The sequence below is a fragment of the Dendronephthya gigantea genome, unplaced genomic scaffold (genome assembly GCF_004324835.1).
Source record: "Dendronephthya gigantea isolate DGI-Jeju-01 unplaced genomic scaffold, DenGig_1.0 000134F, whole genome shotgun sequence".
NCBI lineage: Eukaryota > Metazoa > Cnidaria > Anthozoa > Malacalcyonacea > Nephtheidae > Dendronephthya > Dendronephthya gigantea.
Window position 1 is genome coordinate 550,370 of NW_021163144.1, and position 20,593 is coordinate 570,962.

A 20,593-nucleotide genomic window follows, 5' to 3' on the forward strand; every position below is an offset into this window, starting at 1 on the left:
CATCCTGAACACTCATAAGCTGACCTTGGTTTAGATTTCAAAGGCCATGCTTCCTGGCATACTGTACATTGACTAACAAAATATTGGACAGCCTTGTGAAATTTGTTAATGTTAGTATTAGCCCAATGCTGTTCTTCAATACCCCCATTTTCAGTGGTGTCAAATGTATTTAAATAATTTTGTTGAGTTACTTCACATTGAGGTCGTGCCACTGTTTTTTCAAGTCGCAATTGTTTGTTACTGTCAGTTTCCATTGATTTCTTTCTTTTGTAAGACTCCCTTCTTTTGTGAAGTCTAATATGTCTTTCACTCTCAGTTTCCTGTGAATGCTTTCTTTTCTTCAATTCCCTAGCTTTCTGAAGCCTAATTTCTCTATCACTGTCAGTTTCTTCTGATCTCTTCTTTTTTTTATATTCTCTATCACTCTGATGTCTAATTTTCCTTGCATTATCAGTTTCCCTTAGACGGTTTCGTTTTCTAGAATGTCTAGCATTACAAAGAGTAGATTTTGTTTCATGTTTTGTTTCACAAGGCATTAAATCCACAGGTATAATTTCAAATAAATTGGTATGTAGTTCTACAGATAGAAAATATAAGTGTTGCTCCAAATCTAAAACATTAAACTTCATGACAACAGCTGTGCCATTAGGATTAGGCATGCCACTAAAGTCTCTGGCATGTGACTCAAATAAAAAGAAAAAATCTTCTTGCTTTATTATGGCCATCATATAACCTTCTAATATCAAAATAGCACACCTATTTTTCAAAAAAGTATTCAGAAGTGCTGTGTGAATATTAAAGTAATGAGACTCGATTTCTCTATCACTTATGACAATACCTTGAAACTCTTTTTTATAATTTATAACCCACATTTAATATTCATTTTCTTTGCTATTAGGCTTTGCAGAGCAGTGTAGATTAGAATTACTTTGTGCCTCAACAGGCGCCACCACAATGGGTGGTTCAATGATAGTTTGTGCCTCAACGGGCTGCACCACAATGGGTGGTTCAATGATAATTTGTGCCTCAACGGGCTCCACCACAATGGGTGGTTCAATGATAATTTGTGCCTCAACGGGCTCCACCACTATGGGTGACTCAATGATAGTTTGTGCCTCAACAGGCTCCACCACTATGGGTGGATCAATAATAGTTTGTGCCTCAACGGGCTCCACCACAATGGGTGACTCAATAATAGTTTGTGCCTCAACAGGTTCCGCCACAATGGGTGGTTCAATGATAGTTTGTTCATGAGAACCAGTAGTTAGTTTTGCAAATTGACAAATTTCGAAAGTAGGCTCATTTTTACCACTCAGAACTAAACTAACAACTGTTGGTAAGTTATCTATGGATAAAAATTCCACACCTGGGTCTAAAACAATTAAGCCATTATTCAGAGATTTTAAATACAATTTGTCCCCTTGTAATAAAACATTATTAAATGTCGATTCAGTCCATTCAGCTAATGGGTTAATTTGGGCAGTTAAAATTGCTGATAAACTCATAAAAGCACATTGCTTTCCCCTAGATTGAACACTAAATAGTTCATCGCCTTGATGTATACTTGCAGAACGAAATATAGCCATACTTACCTAAATTTTTCCGGATTATTTGCTTCGAAACTTGAACACATTCAATTTAATATATAAATAACATGCGGTATGATGATATCACAAAATGTATCGCAATAGCATTTCTGACAGCAACCGCTGAAATTTTCTGGTTTATACTGTAGGAAACATCAGTTACAATTCTCAATCTTTTTTACGTTTTCCCTCGTTTTCTCAATATTAAATTAATCGGTAACTCAGTAAGGAATCACAATGTAAATAACACCTGACAGAATAACCGCTGAGAATATACAGCATTTGAAAGAATATTTGAAAGACAATTATGTCATTTTATTCCAATTTATTGCGAATTTTTCAAATGAAATATCTTAACTAATAAGTTTTTTTTTTTAACATTTATTAATTTTGCCCAATTAATAACATACATATATATACATTTACAATGTTAATAACTACTATAAGGGCTAGGAGCCTACTAGAAACCTTTACAGGCTTTTGATTAAGGCCCCTAGTTTTTATGTATCTATGTAAAGTTTTTGGCAGTTCAAAACTTTCATAACAAAACAATAACTATAATCTTATATACAAAACTTTCAAAACAAAACAATAACTATAATCTTATATACAAAACTTTCAAAACAAAACAATAACTATAATCTTATATGCAAAATTGTAAATTAGGTAATTAAACCGCTACCTAGGATATACTACTCTAGAAATATATGGCCAAAGTGTATACATTTAGAATCTTAAAAAGAAGAGTTCTGAATACATATGAAATTGAAGTTTCATTAGTTGACTGTGATTTAATTAATTCTAATTGTGTGTAACGCAGATATTCAAGAAGTGCTTTTTAATTATTCTTTTAAAAGTTTCAAGGGATTTAATATTTTTATAGTTTTTTCCTAAACCATTCCAAATATCAACTCCCTTGTTTGAGAGAGTATGTTTTAGATAATTAGTCCTTTTATAAGTTTTATGGAGCTGTAATTTTTTTCTAGTATTGTGGTAATGAACATCATTATTAATTGTGAAATAGTTGTTGAATACTTCAGGTAAATTTTTTAGGTTAAAATATCGAAACATGAATAAACTTGTTAAAAAGTCATTCACTTGGAAGATGTTTAGAATTTCTAAATGTTTGAAGATAGTTTCAGTGTGTTCAGAGTATGATTTAAAAGTCATCAAACGCATAATTTTTTTTTGTACATTCATTATCTTTTGTATTCTCGTTTTATACGTTTACCCCAAATTAGGTTCCCATAAATCAGATATGGATAGACCAGTGCATAATAAACTAGCTTACGACTATTCAGATTAGTACAATGACGTATTCTGGAATGATACTTGAAGCTTTTATGATTTTTTTAGAAATTAAATTAATATGTTCTTTCCAAGTCAAGCACTCGTCCATAACGACGCCTAGAAATGTAGTGTTCTTAACTTGTTTTATTAATTGATCATTTATAGAAATTGTTATATTATGTTTCTGTTTTTTCTTTGATGATCTAAATAACATAAATTTAGTTTTAGTGGTGTTTATAGATCATTTATTTATATTCAACCAATCAGATATTTTATTGATTTCCATTTGTATAACTTCATTAAGTGTCTTAAGACAGTTATGACTATAAAATATACTTGTATCATCTGCAAATAAAATGATAGAAACTATTTTACTACAGTTTTGAATATCATTTATATATAATAGAAACAGCAGTGGCCCAAGTATTGATCCCTGTGGGACACCACTTTTTATTATCATTTCATCTGACTTTACTTTATTATACTTGACGATTTGTTTCTATGCTGTAAATAATTTTTAAACCATTTTAGACAGTTTCCTCTTATACCATAATATTCTAGCTTTTTAATCAGTATCCCATGGTCAATTGTGTCGAATGCCTTTGATAGATCAAGGAAAATACCGAGTGCATATTTCCCTTCATGAATTTCTTTCGTAATTTTATCAACAAGTTCAATTATTGCAAGTTCGGTTGATCTATTTTTTCTAAATCCATATTGGTGCTTAGATAGAATTTGATTTTTATCAATGAAACTAATTAATCTATTATACATTAGCTTTTCAAGTAGTTTAGAAAAGCAAGAGAGAACTGAAATTGGTCTGTAATTTTTAAATTTATTATTTTCATCTCCTTTATAGATGGGTGTTACTATTGCAAGCTTTACGTTTTCAGGAATAATTCCATTTATAAATGTTAAATTAAATATATGAGTAAGTGGTTTTGCAATTTCTCTTGCCAATAATTTTATTATTTTACTACTAATATTATCATATTCTGGACTTTTGTTTGGATCCATGTTGTTAATTTCTGTCTCTAGTTCATCTTCAGTTATTGGTGTTAGAAAAATGCTATTTGGATAGTCACCAGAAAGATATTTTTCAAAACATGTATTTATATTACTCCTGATGTTCTTAGCTAGATTAGGCCCAATATTGGTAAAGTATTCATTAAATTTATTAGATATTGTTTTGGGATCCTTTATTTCATTTGAAGAGTCAGTGTCAAAGAATGTCTTGGGTAGCTCTTTTATTTTTCTTTCTCTGTTAAGTATTTCGTTTAGTGTTTTCCATATCATTTTTGAGTTATTTTTATATTTTACTAATTGCTCCTCATAATAAACCTTTTTGGAAATTTTTATTGTGTGATTTAATTTGTTTTTATACGTTTTATATTTTTTTTCATTCTTTTTGCAAGGATTTGTTAGATAATGCTTGTAAAGTATGTTTTTTCTCTTAATTGACCTGAGTATGCCAATTGTCATCCAAGGACTTTTTACTGTGTTTATTTTATGTTTACAAGACTTTCTCCTAAATGGAAAATTGTTTTCATACACTGATGTAAATTGCTTAGAAAATTAATTAAGGCACTTTCAGGGTTTATATTAGTAAGAATATTATCCCATGAAATATTTTTAATTTCATTAGTGAAAGAATTAATATTTTTGCTGTTATAAATTCTTTTGTAGTCCGATTCAATGTTATTGTAAATTGCTTGATTATTATATTCTGTAGAGTTTTCTAAATTACAAATGTGAACAATAGGTAGATGATCTGATAGATCACTAAAAATAATGCCATTAAGGCTTTGGCCAATTTTGTCTACATTGTTGGTAAATATATTATCAATTAGTGTTGCAGTATGTGAAGTTATTCTGGTTGGATTTGTTATTAGTGGAATAAAAGAGGATGTAAAAAATTGCTCAGTAAATCGACTTGCATAAGCACATGATTCGGATTTAAGCATATCAATGTTAAAGTCACCCATGAAGTAACAGATTTTATTTTCTTTGTCAACTTTTTCTATAATTTCATTTAATGTATTTTGAAATAATTCAATTTTATTATTTGGCGGTCTGTAAATTGTTCCAACTATTATGTTCTTACCCGTGGATATGCTTATCTCAATAAAAACTGATTCCATTGTTTCTTCAATATTTGTGTTAAGGTCTTTGCGAATTTTATACTTTAGTTGCTTAGCGATATATATTCCAACCCCTCCACCTTTTTTATTTGTTCTGTTTGTACCAACATAGTTATATTGCGGTAGTTCAAAACCTGCGTCATTAGTGTTATCATTAAGCCATGTTTCACTTAATCCAATTATTTTAAATTTTGTGTTTAAAGAATTAAGTAGCTCTTTAAAATTATCAAACTTATTTGTAATACTTCTTATATTCAAATGTAAAAGAGAAAAATTACTTTTAGTACTTATTCCTGCTACTTGCTTTGTAAACTCATTTGGCAAATAATACTTGGATTTCTGAATTTCAAGAGAGTTATCTAAGTTGGTGTTATTTCCGCAAAGTGCTATTTTTTCATCAGTTTTAAAGGGATTGAATTTCAATTGACTTAGTCTATCCATATCATTCTGTGTGAACCCATTTCTGATATCTTGACATTCTTGGTTAATTAAGGGAAATTCCTGAGATAATTCAATGTCGGATATCGATATAAATGGCATAGAATCAATATCATTATTTGTACTAATTGTAGACATTGCTAAATTTAGCTATAAGGATAAGGGAAATATTAAAATAATTAAAGTTTAATTATTAAAAAGGATATATTATATATGTCTACTCTTCATAGTTTAAATTCCTTTCCATCGATAAATAATTTGTCACGAACCAGTGTTGCTTTTTTCTTATTTTTCCTTGCCTCTTTGTATACAGGGTACAATTTCTTTCTTGTAGCATTAATCTCTTCTGGATACTGCTCCGAAATTCCGATATTAGTTCCCGCGAGTTTCTTTGCATTAAATCTAATCTGCTCCTTGTCGTGATGCCAATTAAACTTAACCACGATAGGTCGTGGTTTTCCGTCTCTCTTTGCTCTTCCTATTCTATGCGAGCGATCAATTTTAATCTTCAAAGCTGCGTCCTTGAATCCCATCTTTTCTTCTAATAATTTGTGAACTTTTTCGGTTGTATTCTCTCTTTCAGTTTCTTCAATATTGTAAAATAAGAGATTGTCATGCATTGACCTTGCTTTGAGGTCAATGACGCTATTTTTTAATGTGGTATTATCTTGCTCCAATTTTGCTATTTTTGCTTGGATTTCTTCGTTTTTTATCTTTTGAACTTTGGTGTCCTCTTTTAAGTCGTCTACTTCAGCATGTGCGAAGTCAATTGAGCTCCTTAAATCATGAAAACCATCTTCTACTTTCTTTATACGCTCCTCAATTAACTCCAGCTTATTGAGCTTATTCATTACAACTTTCATCATATTATGTAGTTTGTCTACCTTTGTTTCCATTGTGTTACTTTTTCCTTCAGACTTTTGCGGTGTGGTATTAAGTTTTGAAATTTTGCTTTGAACCGATTTCGTGGGCGTATTATTAACTGAATTATTAAGAGTTTGCGCACTGCGCTTTAGGGCATGTTGTCTTGTCGCCATCTTGTATGTGACATGTCTATCATAAATAAATCCATTTACAAAGTATATTTTCAAATTTGCATTTGAGATTTTTAAAAAGAACATTTTTGGGTTTTTGACCCTGAACCCGTTTAGTTATTAAATACTAATTATTCAGATTTTAATTCAGAACATTTTTGTGTTAACATATAGCCTGACACTGAACCAAGCTTGTCATATGCCAAACATGGAAAATTTATTATTACAGTATGGTCATATAATATGAATTGTAGATGCAATTGTGTGTTAACTTTATAAACTTGTTTCTAGATTTTACCATCTATTTTGACAATTGAAGAAAGAAATACAGTAGAACTATGGCTATGGATATCAAAGGTATGAAACAAAATGAAAACCAATTACTTATATTAAATTGATCATTTAGAAAATAAGTTTACAAAATCTGGCAGGAACACTAATTAGCGATGAATATTAACTGACAAAATGTTATTATTTCCATAGATTCAGGAGCAAGTGATATTCTGCAAAGTAAGTATACACCCATTTGTATGATATATGAAAGCAATCTGTATTAACATGAGTGCAGTTAGAATCTGTTAAACAAAATGAAACTCCGCACATAGTTAATTTCAGATATTCTTTAATTGTAGGTGGAGAAATTTTATGTTATGTCCACAATGTCACACCTGTCCACAATTCTGGCAAAGTGAAGTACACCACATGTCAATTGCAGACATCCGAGAATGCATTGGTTAAAGCAATATGCTTTTCTCCAGATAAGAATGTACCCTTAAAATCAGCAATGCAAAACAAGAGCCCAATCAAGCTTACAAAATATGAGTACAAAAAAAAATTAAGCAATGTTGTCATAAAGAATAACAGCTCTGTAACTGTCCAGAAAGATCGACTGTCATTCAAAATGAATGCAGCTTTGGGTAATGAAATTTTGACCATTCAATGGTTGCAAACCACAGCACCACAGCAATTAGTGACAATAAAAGCTACCGTTATCAGATTTCTGGAAGCAAAGCGGTTAAGCTTGAAAATAAAACTCTGACAAAATCTTCTGCTATCTTGGTTGATCCCACTGGATCAATAAGTGCCATTTTCTGGGAAGAGTGGGCTGACAAGGTTGAAGTCAACAAAACTTACATTTTCCGAAATTTGAGAGTCAAAATAGACAACTATACAAAGCAACTTTATGTAAATACAGCAAAAGATGGATTCGGAATTGAAGAAGCCCCTGACTTGTAGGAAGAATTAGCTGAAGTTGAGCCAACTGTGCTGGAGATGACAACAAAAGAAGCATCTGTTGAAATAATGAGTGAAGAATGTATCAAGCTACTATGCCTGTAACGCATGTGGCAAAAAAGTCGACGGAACAGGTAAAGTACTAAAGTGCGATACATGCAAAATGAAACAGAAGGTGTTACCTGAAAGCAAGCAATGGTATCTCAAGTTGTTTGTTCAAAATGTAAGTACCAAAGAAAAAATTAACCTAATGGTATTCCATCAGCATCTGTCAAAGATATTCGAAGCAAATGGGAAAACATTGAAACAGTTAACAGAAGACGAGGTAACTGACGCCCTTCTTGAGTTTGAAAGTATAAATATAACGTATAACATAACTGATAACAAACTCATTCAGGTGAACTAAATAAGCTTTGTTTTTAATTTATGTATGTTAAGTTTTGTTCAATGTAAACCAGGCCTAAGTGATAAAAAACTCTTTCTGGTGAACATTCAAATAAATCATATTAAATGAACTTTGTTAGGTAAAGTCATTTTATAAAAACATGTAATTTGTTGTTGTTCTTAGTTCCACCTAAAGTCATTTTGTCTTACAATACCAAATGAACTTTTTACATACATTATATTTATGAAATTTGTTGTTATTGTTGAAACATTGTTAATTTAAAGTTGATATTTTGTATTAAAAAAGAGTTGACTGAATTAATATTTTTGAAAAGAATTTTTTAATTGGAGCATTCACTATTTTAGGTATGTATTGGTTGTTCATCTCCAATCATCAACCAAATATTTAATATAGCTATAGTTACTGGTCTTTACAGCAGAGAGTTGAGAGATCCTGAAGAAAAATTACAGCCATAATTAAGGTAGTGGCTATAATGATTTTGTAAAAATATTTATGTAATTTTGTCTAACAATGCTTTTACACACGATACGTTTATGAAATTTGTGAATTGTTGAGATTGTTGCTTCGGCTCCAGAACTACAGTACACGTATTCGGCAAAACATCTAAACAGTGTGATAGGAATCTTGGCATCAGTTGAATACCTAGAACTGTAGAACATCGTCACCACAAGAATATAATTTATATGCCTTCACACAGCTGTTGAATCTGTTGAATATTGGCCTTACGGCTGTTGAATGTGCCTTCGCATGGACGGCATGGTTGTTAAATATTCAGCGATACGCCTTCGAATGGCTGTTGTTGAATACAACATCACCACGTAAACGAATATTTTTTTATAATTCCTTCACACGGCTGTTGAATCTCCCTCACCAAACAAATGAATATATTTATATGCCTTCATACGGCTGTTGAATACGGCTGTTTAATATCACCACACAAATGAATATATTTATATGCCTTCACACTGCTGTTGAATACGCCTTTTTTACCCATTGAATACTTTTAAATATATGGCTGTTAAAAACTGCTTCCCAGGCTGCGTACACAATAGAAAGTCTGACCGCCCCCCCTCATTTTACAAACAAACTTGAATTCTTAATGAGCTCCTTGGAAATGGACAGACATCTCTCAAAGCAGCCGAGCAGATCGAGATTTATGTCGCCAATACATAACTCGGCCGGGGACTGGGCACGATAATGTAAGAACGTCATGTAACGGCAAGAATAGTGTGCTGCCTCGCTGAGGCTCGGCAGCAATAAAGCAGCCATTATGCCCTATTTCAATTACTGTAGCCTTGTTTGGCACTTTTGCAAGGAAAGTGATAAGAACAAATTAGAACGAACTAATGAAAGAGGACTGCGGGCTGTTTTTTGCGACTGAGGTTCTTCCTATCCAGAGCTTTTAAAGAGAGCTAATATGACTACACTTTATAATATAAGGTTGCAAAATATAGCAATCTTCATGTACAAAATCAAACATAAATTGTTACCTAATAATATTTTAGATTTATTTGAAAGTCCACAATCTACATATAACCTTAGAAATTCTGATTTTCGCCGCCCTAGATTTAGTAGGATTAAATACGGCAAGCATTCTCTAAGATACTTCGGCCCGTACCTATGGGATAAACTTTCACCAGAATTAAGAACTTTGACTTCGATACTCAGTTTCAAGAACAGTATCAGAAAAGAATTGTTCCATTTGTAAAACTTAGTTCCTTGTAATATTTAAATTATCATAGTATGCATGCATAACACCGTGTAAATATATAAATTAGACGTAAGCATTCTATATTATTGTAATTAGAATAATTTTTCAGGTGTCCCCGATTAGTGAAAGATTTATTCTTTTGCTAGAAGACTTGACACCTTAATAAAGTGATCAATCAATCAATCAATCGTTTGAGGAAGTACAACCACCTACAATCAAAGTGGCTGATATGAGTCCGGATGGACGGGGGGAAATTCTATACGTTCGCGGCTGGGTGACACGTAAATGATTAGAAAAAAGCCCAAAGTATGTCGTTGAGAACAAATGTTCCGCATCAGAGGAGATTTTAAAAAAGGTCGCGAAAGAAATGAGGAAGATCTGCCTGTTAGAGGACAATATGATTGTTTCAAGCGACGTCATGCACGAAACGTTCAAGATTCAAGAAACACTGCAAGTGACAGAATCAAGACAATATCAAGAACGTGGTCTTCTTCATATCTCCGCCTATGAATTTTTCATTCTCCTGGAACAAGAAAGGATTAATCATATTAATTCTTCTAGACTAGCTGACCATGGAAGTAATTAGGTTAACGACTCTATTGTTACAGTAGAGAAGAACGATTGCTTAAAATGTTTTCCTCAATCTTTTCTGCTTTGATTATGCAGAGGATAAGGTAGAATAGCCTTGAGTTGCTTTATTCATAACTATAGTGCATCCTGAAAAAGCGGACAATGTATAAATGCAATCCAATGTATAAATTTTTTTTTTCTTCTGCTGCTAAATATTTCATATTTATTACTTTCAAGTTTTAGTATCAGAGTTATTTAATGAGATTGTTACAAGGTACCTAAGAATGGGAGCAGGCCAATTTCTTTGGGATTTTTGAAAAGATTATTAATTGGAAAAGTCCCTGGCACACCGCAAGGCGGTTCTACAGAAAATGAAAAAAGCACAGGCGAGGAAGATGAAACTTCACATTCCGCCAAATAGACCAAGACAAAAGTAAAGGCAAGCAGCTCTCACATTTACGATTATGCTCCTTACTGGATAAGGTGAAAGCTGAAGGACTGAAAACATTGTATAGCAAAAAAGAGTTGCAAAAACTATGTGATGCGTATGACGTACGGTTCATCACACGATGGAACAATCTTGCTCAATCCATTATCGGCCATGAGTCAATGCCTATTCCACATGTGCTGTCAAGATATCAGGCAGTTCTTGATGGTGAAGAGGCAGGTAAAGTTCCAATTATACGTATTATACGTTTGTAGATAAATTGATAATCTGCCAATGAAGTAATTCATTCAAATAGACCATTAAACATATTATATTTACAAATAATGGTTTTACTGTTCTTGATGATGTTTATAATGTCAGAGAAATTTTACTCTTTTGACTTTCCTTTTTGCTTTTCGCTGAGAATAACCTCTGTTTTGGTAACTCTGTAAAAGAATCGTTTTCAGTTGTACCCGTGTTGCATTTTTTACCGATGGCTCTTTGCCCAAAGATGATAGAGTTTTGGGTTCCTTTTAATAGTAAATACGTTGGGTTCTCGTTCGCCGCCCTCAACTGGCAAAAATGATTTTCTACCACATCTTGATTTAACACAGCTGGTTTGATGACTGATCCTGGAAATCACATTAGCTTTACTTTTACGAGTGAGATCATTCCAAAGATCATTGGTTGCAAGTCGAACCAAAGCTTTGAGGATACAAATTTGTCATTTTTTGAAGTGATCCTCTTTAAGTTTTTCGTGTATACGACAAGAATGTTGGCTTTGATCCCATAAGTAGGCATCCTTCAAATGCTGCCAAAATATGTAATCCTCTCCATTTTTCAAACATTGTGTTGTTCCTGACATTGAGCTCTTCTCTAGGTTGTTTCTTATTTTCTTAATGTTATGCTATATGCATGATAAAAGTTTACATCAGTTATATTTCAATTGAATCATAAAAGGTATGCAGAATGCAGGGTTTTCAAAATACCTTACAGTCCATGAGGAAAATCATGCCTGTGAACATGTTGTAAGATACGAAATGGATATCAATAGGACTAAAGCTGGGGAAATGAATTTTTATGAATTGTCGATTTGAATCGCCACCATCGCAAATTGCGTAGTAAATACTAAAACGGGTGGAGACATAAATGGAAATCAAATTTAATCTTTAATGGATTATAAAACTCATATGCATGCTGTCTGTGTTGTATTAACAGCACATTTATTAATTCAGTGACACGGTTAGTAATACCTAAAACCAGCTTTTTTCATCTGTAAGACACCTTCCCAGAATTGCATATACAAACGAGAAGCAGGACACATGGTTGTGAGAAGGTGGGCCAATGGAAATCGAAATCCATTGTAGCTTAAAAAACAAACTGAAGCAGATGGGTCGCCACTTGTGTCTTAGCTTCTTTCTTTCCTACTAAAACAACTAGCAATAAAACATATGCTATCATAAAATAATGCAGAAAAGCACAAAATCTATACATATTTCACCTGTCTCTATTAACTTCATGTTTTCATAAAGCCTACCAAGGGAGACAAATCCAACGAGGTGATGATGTCCGTTCCTCACTGTCAGCTGTAAATCCTCCTATAAGTTTTCATTTTATCAACTTGCAGGAATCGTATAAATAACACTATTGAAATAAATGAAAACTTTACCTGAATTTTCATTTCATCCAGGAACAATCCACCCCAGTAGTCATAAGGTTTTAATTGCTGGCGTTTTGCTTTGTTTTGACACCAGTTAATCACCTCCTGGTTCCAACCGGATTCCTGACTAACTGCATTCTTATAGTACCTAAAGTAAAAGCAGATTTATAGGGTTAAAATGAGAGTACTCAATGTAAAATTAAATCTTAACTGATAATACATGGAAGCGTAGCGAATAATAACAATTGCCTTTGATAACTATATGCAAACCTGATCAGACGATTGGTTGGGAGGATTATGAATTGTCGCAGGGTATTGAAAACATGAGGGTTTTTAATGTACAAATCAAGTGCCAGACGAACAATTCTAGAAGAAGAACAGGAAAGTAATTAAACTACCGCTAATCATTATGTATGTACCTTTGAAATAATACCACTGGAAAGAATGTGATACAAACTGAGGATGCCAACGATGACCTCTTGCTGACTTCACTCCCAGCTGCTTTAACTGCATATCCCACAATAGCTTCATATCATCTGGTATAACATTGCCCAGACCAATCACTTCTGTTATCCTGAGTAAGTCATCACTGTCACATTTCTCGAATACCAACATTTCTTGTTTCCCTGTGATATCTTCTTGACGTGCTTCTTCTGAAACACTGGCACACCACTCTTTTAGTGCATTAGCTAAATTAGAATTTTCATCACTCTTTCATTTAAGACTATGTTTAGTTGGCTATTCATCATCAGCTTTTTGGCGTATTTGCATGCTTCACATGCTGAGCTACCACCCGTATGCAAAAGCAAGCAAGAATGTGAAATTACTGAAGGTGAGGACTGTACACCATCTGAAGACTTAACGCGCACGATTCGGGAGCCTGAAACAGCAACACTCAGTTCATCTACGTTGTTGTTAACCTTATAGTCAATAACTTTCTCACCTAGGCATAGACATTTTGCTGTAACATGACGTAATGATCTGTCAATAGTATGAAGTGAAACGACTCCTTTTTCTTCGGCATCTCCGATAACCTCTATTGGTATAGCTTCACTGTGTGTGCAAATGACCGTGTTGACTGTGGGATACAAACTGATGACGAGTTCTGGGAAAACACATTGGTCGTTTACTATATCTTCGCCGCGTTCAGAACCGGTGTTTGTGGGCCTCAACAAGGAAATCACACCTTTCTCCTGATATGCTAGATTCACGATCCATTTTTCAAATTTGATACAAACTTTTTTGATCCTATCAATAGTTTCATCATCGAATCTTAGCACCTTTTCCTTATCTTTTGCATCCAGCAAACGCAACTAAAAACTCTTAAAACCAGATCCCATTGCTGATGACGATTTAGTTTTCAAAATCTTTTGACCAATTTTGCCAACTTTGTTAATTCCACAATAACTTGACATGCACTTTAAGATAGTCTCTGTCGCAGAAAAACTGCCATGATTGAATTCATAGTTTTCAAGCAACCTAAATTAAATAAAATTTGAGATAACATATACGTTCTACTACTTTTGTCATTATACACTGTACGTATATTATTCTCAATTTTGAGATTAATAATATGCGCACCCACCCCTCACAGTCATGAGCGAGACAATATCGCAATAGCACACGTGACTTTGAAGTTTGAACATTTTTTCTACTGTCATTCTGTCAATCATGCGTTCAAAATGTTTGAAGGGTTTTTGAGCAAGGATTGTGATGAAAAATATATCGTTAAAAGTTAAAAATTGTTTTCGTTTATGGTTGCACTTAATAAGGAATACTACCACTCGTTCTGTCTGGAATGAATGGATTGGCCTATGATGTGCTGTTTTTTCAACTATATATCAAAACCACATCAAAACAGGGAACGATTGATTTTAAAAGCAAACCTATTCTCAAGAGTTTCATAGGATTGCATCTTAAGGACAAGGTAGTGTTGACTTGCTGTTTCAAGCAACAATTGTGGGTGGAAATCGAAGCGCAAAGTTACTTGAAACACACGTGTATGAACGACTATTTTTTGAAAATTTTAACTGAACAATGAACGCCGGGTTGGTTGGCATTTCGAATGAATACAGTTTGATACACCCCCACAAGGTTTACTCATATGGCTGGTATAATATTTATAATAGATAATATCACTGGTATAATATTTCTAAAAGACTGGGAAATGAAAATAGGAAAATTTGTATGCTTGCAGTGCATGGGTAAGTGAATTTTAAAACATCCTATAAAATATATATGATTTGAATATTTTGTCGACCAGGCTTACTATATAATATTTGAATGTTTTTTTTCATAGCTTTTAAATATTTACAGCTTACTTGAAATGATATTAAACAAAACCTTATACACCAGATAAAATATAGGGTTTATATTGTATGTTTTTTTATCAGTATACGAAAGTCGGCAAAGGCAATATGCCCCCGTAAGTTTGCTTGATGCGATCATCGCAAAAAGCTTTTAAAATTATGTAGTTTTAGCTTTCTGGGCCTTTACAACTTTATAGCTATATTCTCCATATCGAGAGTTTCGTAGTGTCTATTTTTCACAGCATTTACACTGCTCATTTTATTAGCGGTAGGTACTTAAAGTGTTGATAAACGGAAACGGTGGCTTTGGCCTTGACCTGAACTTGCACACTGACCTTGAATTGCTACGTATGTTTGCATTTAGTATTGTCAAAAATTGTTCTTCCTTTATATAAATTAAAAGGATACTAACATAATTCAGAAAAACTACAATTTTACTCACCATACAAAGCACTTTCTTGTCGTGAAAGCTTCTTCTCTTCGTTCTGTGATACTTTTCATCACAATTGCTATTAGATTTGTTGAAATAATTTTTCTTCCTCGCCCGCATCTGTGTCCGCACGCAGGTCTCTTTGAAGTTATTTAAATGTTTGTTGTTTTTTGTGCGAGTGACATATAGGTCTAACTTCGTGAACTTCTAAGCTATTTGTGACGAAAAAAAATGGGAAAAAGACAAATTTTGCTTACCTGTCAAAAGTCTTCTTTCTAAATTTTCTCACATTTCTATTTGCGGTCGAGTATACAATAATTTTTTTTTCAAAAATATTTTTCCTCTCACGGTCTATATATCCAGCCCTTGTCGTTTCAAAAATTTGAAAGAGAACCCCCGGCTTTGTGATATTTAGAGGTTCCCGCTAAATTTTTTTCACATCAGCCAGCCAATCAGATTGCGTGTTTGCTGTGACGTAGGGCAGGGTGATGGGATCCTGACGGCTTTTCAAAAAATTTGACCAAAAAGTGTTTGTATTTTCGTAAATTTCACATATTTGCAATGGCTTTAAAGACAAACAAATGTTTCAGAGTTTTCCTCGTCAAGAATAGATTGTTCTATGGCTTCCAACCTTGCGTCTGCTACCGCTGTTGCTTTTTCAGCTGAGAGAATTGCCATGTCTCGCTTGTGTTGGGCAAGAAGTAACTTGCGGCACAGTTCTTCTTCTGCTTCGATTTTCTTTCTCTCGTTTTCTTTATCTGCCATTATTCAATCAAACTGAGCTTGTTGTTTTGCTGCAGCGCCATCAGCTAGGCCTTTCTTCTCGTGCTGTCGGTAGATGAAATACTACGATAGGATGACGTGGTACGACATGTGCGTCTTGAAGTTATTGATGCAGTTTCCTACACTAGACGTCGTTGATAATTTTCTGCTTCTAGAATAGCGGTTTGGGCACACTTAATAATAAATTCACTCTCTTCTGTGGTCTCCTGAGCTTGTTCGGAAAGTTCGCTCCATTTATCTTGTCCATATAGTGCTAATTAGTCTCCCAGTATTGTCTTATATTTTGCGTAAGATTTTTCTAGCGAAGTCACAACAGTTTGTATCTCCTTCAGAGAAATTCTCTTATCTATAGCGTTATAAACAGTACATGAGGTACTTCTCAGTTCTTTTTCTTCTGCATAAAGCTCTGAGTGTTTGGTCTGTATCGCATTTTGGACAGCTTTTTGAGACAAAGTTCTTTGCCGTTTCCCCTTTCCTAATGTTTCTGCTTTGTTTGAAATTTCTTCTCCTTATTGAACCGACGGGCTCATGGGTTCTCCTGGGCCATCACAATTACTTGGCACCGTTGAATCGGTGCTACTCCTTGGGATCTCCAACTGTTGTCTGGTTAATTTTTGAGTTCATTGTTTTGCCTCAAAACAGTGACATTTAGCCTCCAAAGTCTTACCTAGTGTGAGCAGCGTAGACTTTCACTGTCGCGTACCCAACTTGATTTTCGATAGAAGACAAGTCAGAGTTCGCATGTGATCAACCACACTATCAGACACGTTGGTATATATATATTTAATCACCAAAGTAGTGACAGATAATGGAGTGAAACTATGAAAATTCAATACAGATAACATATTACAAATTTACAGTTAAACATTACAAGAAGGAAAAAGGAAGGTTTACAAACTTACTGAACAAACGTTTTACTTACGTCTATGCTAGCATATAGTGTCTAGTATCCTAAAAAAATAGAAGTATGATTAGAACTTAGAAGAAAGTCTTAAAAAAATGTCTTTCCAAAAAAACGTTGTTCAAACTGTCTTTCAGATAATTTGGGCATACCCTCTTCTTTACCAAACAATAACTGATCTGTGCGAGAGTAAGATTTCTGTTGATCCTAAAGTTGTAGAAGAAATGCACATGCTGAGAAATGAGTATAAATTAGATCTTGTTTCACTCCCTTGTACATGCTGAATCCCACTGATTTAAAACTTGTTATCTTAATGCAAGATCTTTGCACAAACACATTTAAGATGTGCGAAAAGATATTAATTAAAAGATATTAATTATAAAAACATCAGCTGATACTCTAATTTTTACCAAAACAAGATTTAGTGCAGAAGATCCTGGTGAATTGTACGCAATTGAAGGCTATGAGTTATTCACAAATGACGACATTTCAAATTTTATGAAGACGGTCGAACGTCCAGACCTTATTGTAATTGGAATATACAGATCTCCAACACTTGCATTATCATCTCCTATCGCTGCCATTTCTACGACATTGGAGGAACATCCTACTCCACAGGTTATAATCATTGGAGACTTTAATGTCAACTGGCTTGATGAGACAGAACGAAGATCACTGTACAATCTTATGATCAATTCCAATGGTCTGGAGCAACTTATATCTAGTTCTACAACAGATAATGGAACATTAATTGATCATATGTATACCAATTTTATTGACAAGAATATCCAGACAGGTACTGTCAAAACTTACTTTAGTGATCACAGAGCAATTTGGGCTTGTATAAGGAGATAATCCCATCCAAACATAGCGTTACAAGAACAACTATGGTATATCTGATATTGTTAGATGAACCCAGGCCAATATTTATTGGCCTGGCTCCAATCTAATAAAAGTTTAGTATTTATTTTTTAAAATTTTTTTTTCACTTTCTCTTCTCAAATTTACCATTTCTCATTCTTTAGGTTCTCGTGGCATATTTTCGAATAACTCACATGATGTCGAAGCTAAAACACTGATAATTTAAAGGTAAATAATGGATTCGTAATAGTAAATGCCAGAAATATGCCTCGATTTTCTTTGATAACGCAAGTTCTTGCTTTTTACAGTTTAGCTACAGTCATGAAAAAATGTCACCATTGCTGTTGCCAAGCGTGTGGATCAACGCGAAATTATGGTGTCCCATGTCCGCCAAAAATCAACTTTCGGCATTTCACCATATCATATTTTGAAGATTATATTACTTCTTGTTCGGAGCACATTTTTATCTATTTGAGATAATATGTTTGTTCTGCGTCAATAAGAAAATCACATTATTCTGGGGAATCGCAGATTTGTTCGTTGAAAACACAACTCATTTTTTGAAGACCAACTTTTGTTACCCAACCGCAATCCAGTGTCTTTAAAGTTCGCGGGCTCACTACAAATTTTCAAAATGGAGGAAGAAGACAAGCAATATTTGCTACAGGCAATTTCTGATGTAGTAAATTCTGTCGATCGTTTTTCACAGTCTCGAGATGGAAGTATAGACTTCCAAGAGCTTATGTTGAAACTTGACTTTTTACAACGGTTATTAGTAAATATGAATATTGATGATTCCATTTGTGGAAACGTTGGAGAGGCTACAACATTCTTTTCGATATGGAACAAAGAATGGAACAACAATTCAATCGAGAAGCTCAAACAAGAAGTGAAGATAACAATGCAACCCCACAAGTGGAAAGTAGAGGAAATCCTGGGAGACCCTCGTACGATATAAAAGAAGAACAATTATCATTTCTTCTAGAAAAAGGGTTCAAGGTTTCTGAAATTAGCAAAATAATCGGCGTCAGCAAACAGACAATTGAGAGAAGAATGGCGCTTTTTGGACTCTCTGTAACAGGTACCCCACGCCACCCAGGATCAATTTAATATCATGTCAAATAAATAGTTATAGTTATATACATTATCTGTAATCGACTCTGTACGAGGTTGAGGTAAGGGTCCCAAAAACTTTAATAAACTTTCTCCCAATATTGATGTCATCTCGATTTCGGTAAAGGCAAAGGTGAGATTAAAGTAGAGGTTTGTGTTTGGGTGTACTATTTAAGAACAAAAAGAAAATGGCTAAAGGAAAAGATCCATTAAATAATACTGCTTTTACTTTCATTTAGGTATCTTCAGTAATATTGAAGATGATGAACTTGATGAAATTGTGAGGGAAGCCTCAAATAGTCATCCAAACTTTGGTTTGAGAATGATGAAAGGATATCTTCAGGCTAAGGGTTTGCGTATCCAGCGTAAGCGAATATGATACTCTCTTTTGCGAGTTGATCCTATTGGTTTAATGCAACGTTGGAAGATGGCTATTAAAAGGCGATCTTACAATGTGAAATATCCATTGTCTCTCTGGCACATCGATGGAAATCACAAGCTGATCAAGTAAGAGCATCTTGTTAGTTAGCTACATTTTTAAAAATTATCATCACTAAAGCATTATTAATTGTCTATTATTGTAGTTGGCGTATTGTTATCCACGGGGGAATAGATGGCTATTCTAGGATGCCAGTCTATTTAAAAGCGTCAGACAATAATCGTGCCGAAACTGTTCTGCAGGTATTTTTACAAAGTGTGGAAGAGTATGGACTTCCATCACGTGTTCGCTCCGATAAGGGGGGTGAGAATGTTGATGTTGCAGGCTATATACTTTTGCATCCTAACCGTGGTCCTGGTAGAGGTGGTATGATCACAGGTGTGTAATTGTTGGTAAATAAATATGTATGCTAAAGCCTTTGGTTACTTTCCTCGAAACATTACGAAAATTTTCAAGTTGCAAATATCCCTTATTTAGACTTTACTGTATTTTTCACCAGGTAAAAGCACGCACAACCAACGAATCGAGCGGCTGTGGCGAGATGTTTTCAGTGGTTGTCTTAGTTTATTTTATGGCCTTTTTATGACGATGGAGGAGGAAGGGATTCTCAACCGAGAAAATGACTCACATATATGGTGTCTTCATTACGTTTTCCTGCCTATAATTAATGAACATATTCACAATTGGAGAGATGCATGGATTAATCATCCTATTCGGACAGAGGAAAACAAGACGCCATTTCAACTTTGGGTTATTGGTCTTGAAAGTGCTAGGATAATGGAAGCAAATAGGATCATAGAAACATTGCAAGTAGGCATAGATTGTTAAATCCTACCAAATTAAGCCCTAATAAAAATACTCCTCTTTATTAAAGTTAATTTTATTTAGGAGCCTGTTGAATATTATGGTATTGATTGGGCAGGGCCAATTCCTGACCAAATGCCAGAGCAAGTAGAGGTTCCAAGTGCAGAGTGTCCGTTCAATGAACAGCGGTTACTTAATTTACCTGAAAATACATGCAATACTCATCAGGAAGGTGTCAGCCTGTTTCTGGAAATACTTGAGTTGCTTTAATCATGACATTACTGAAAGCTATTATTAAAGGTTAGTTGATGCCAAGCATAAACGAAAGCCAACATTGGTTAAACCACAAATTTCTAACATATTTATATTCTCACATAATGTCTAGAAAAATCTATGTCTATAAGTCAACAGAAAAATCTGTCTATGTAAATCTAAAAAAATCCTTCCATATGGGGTT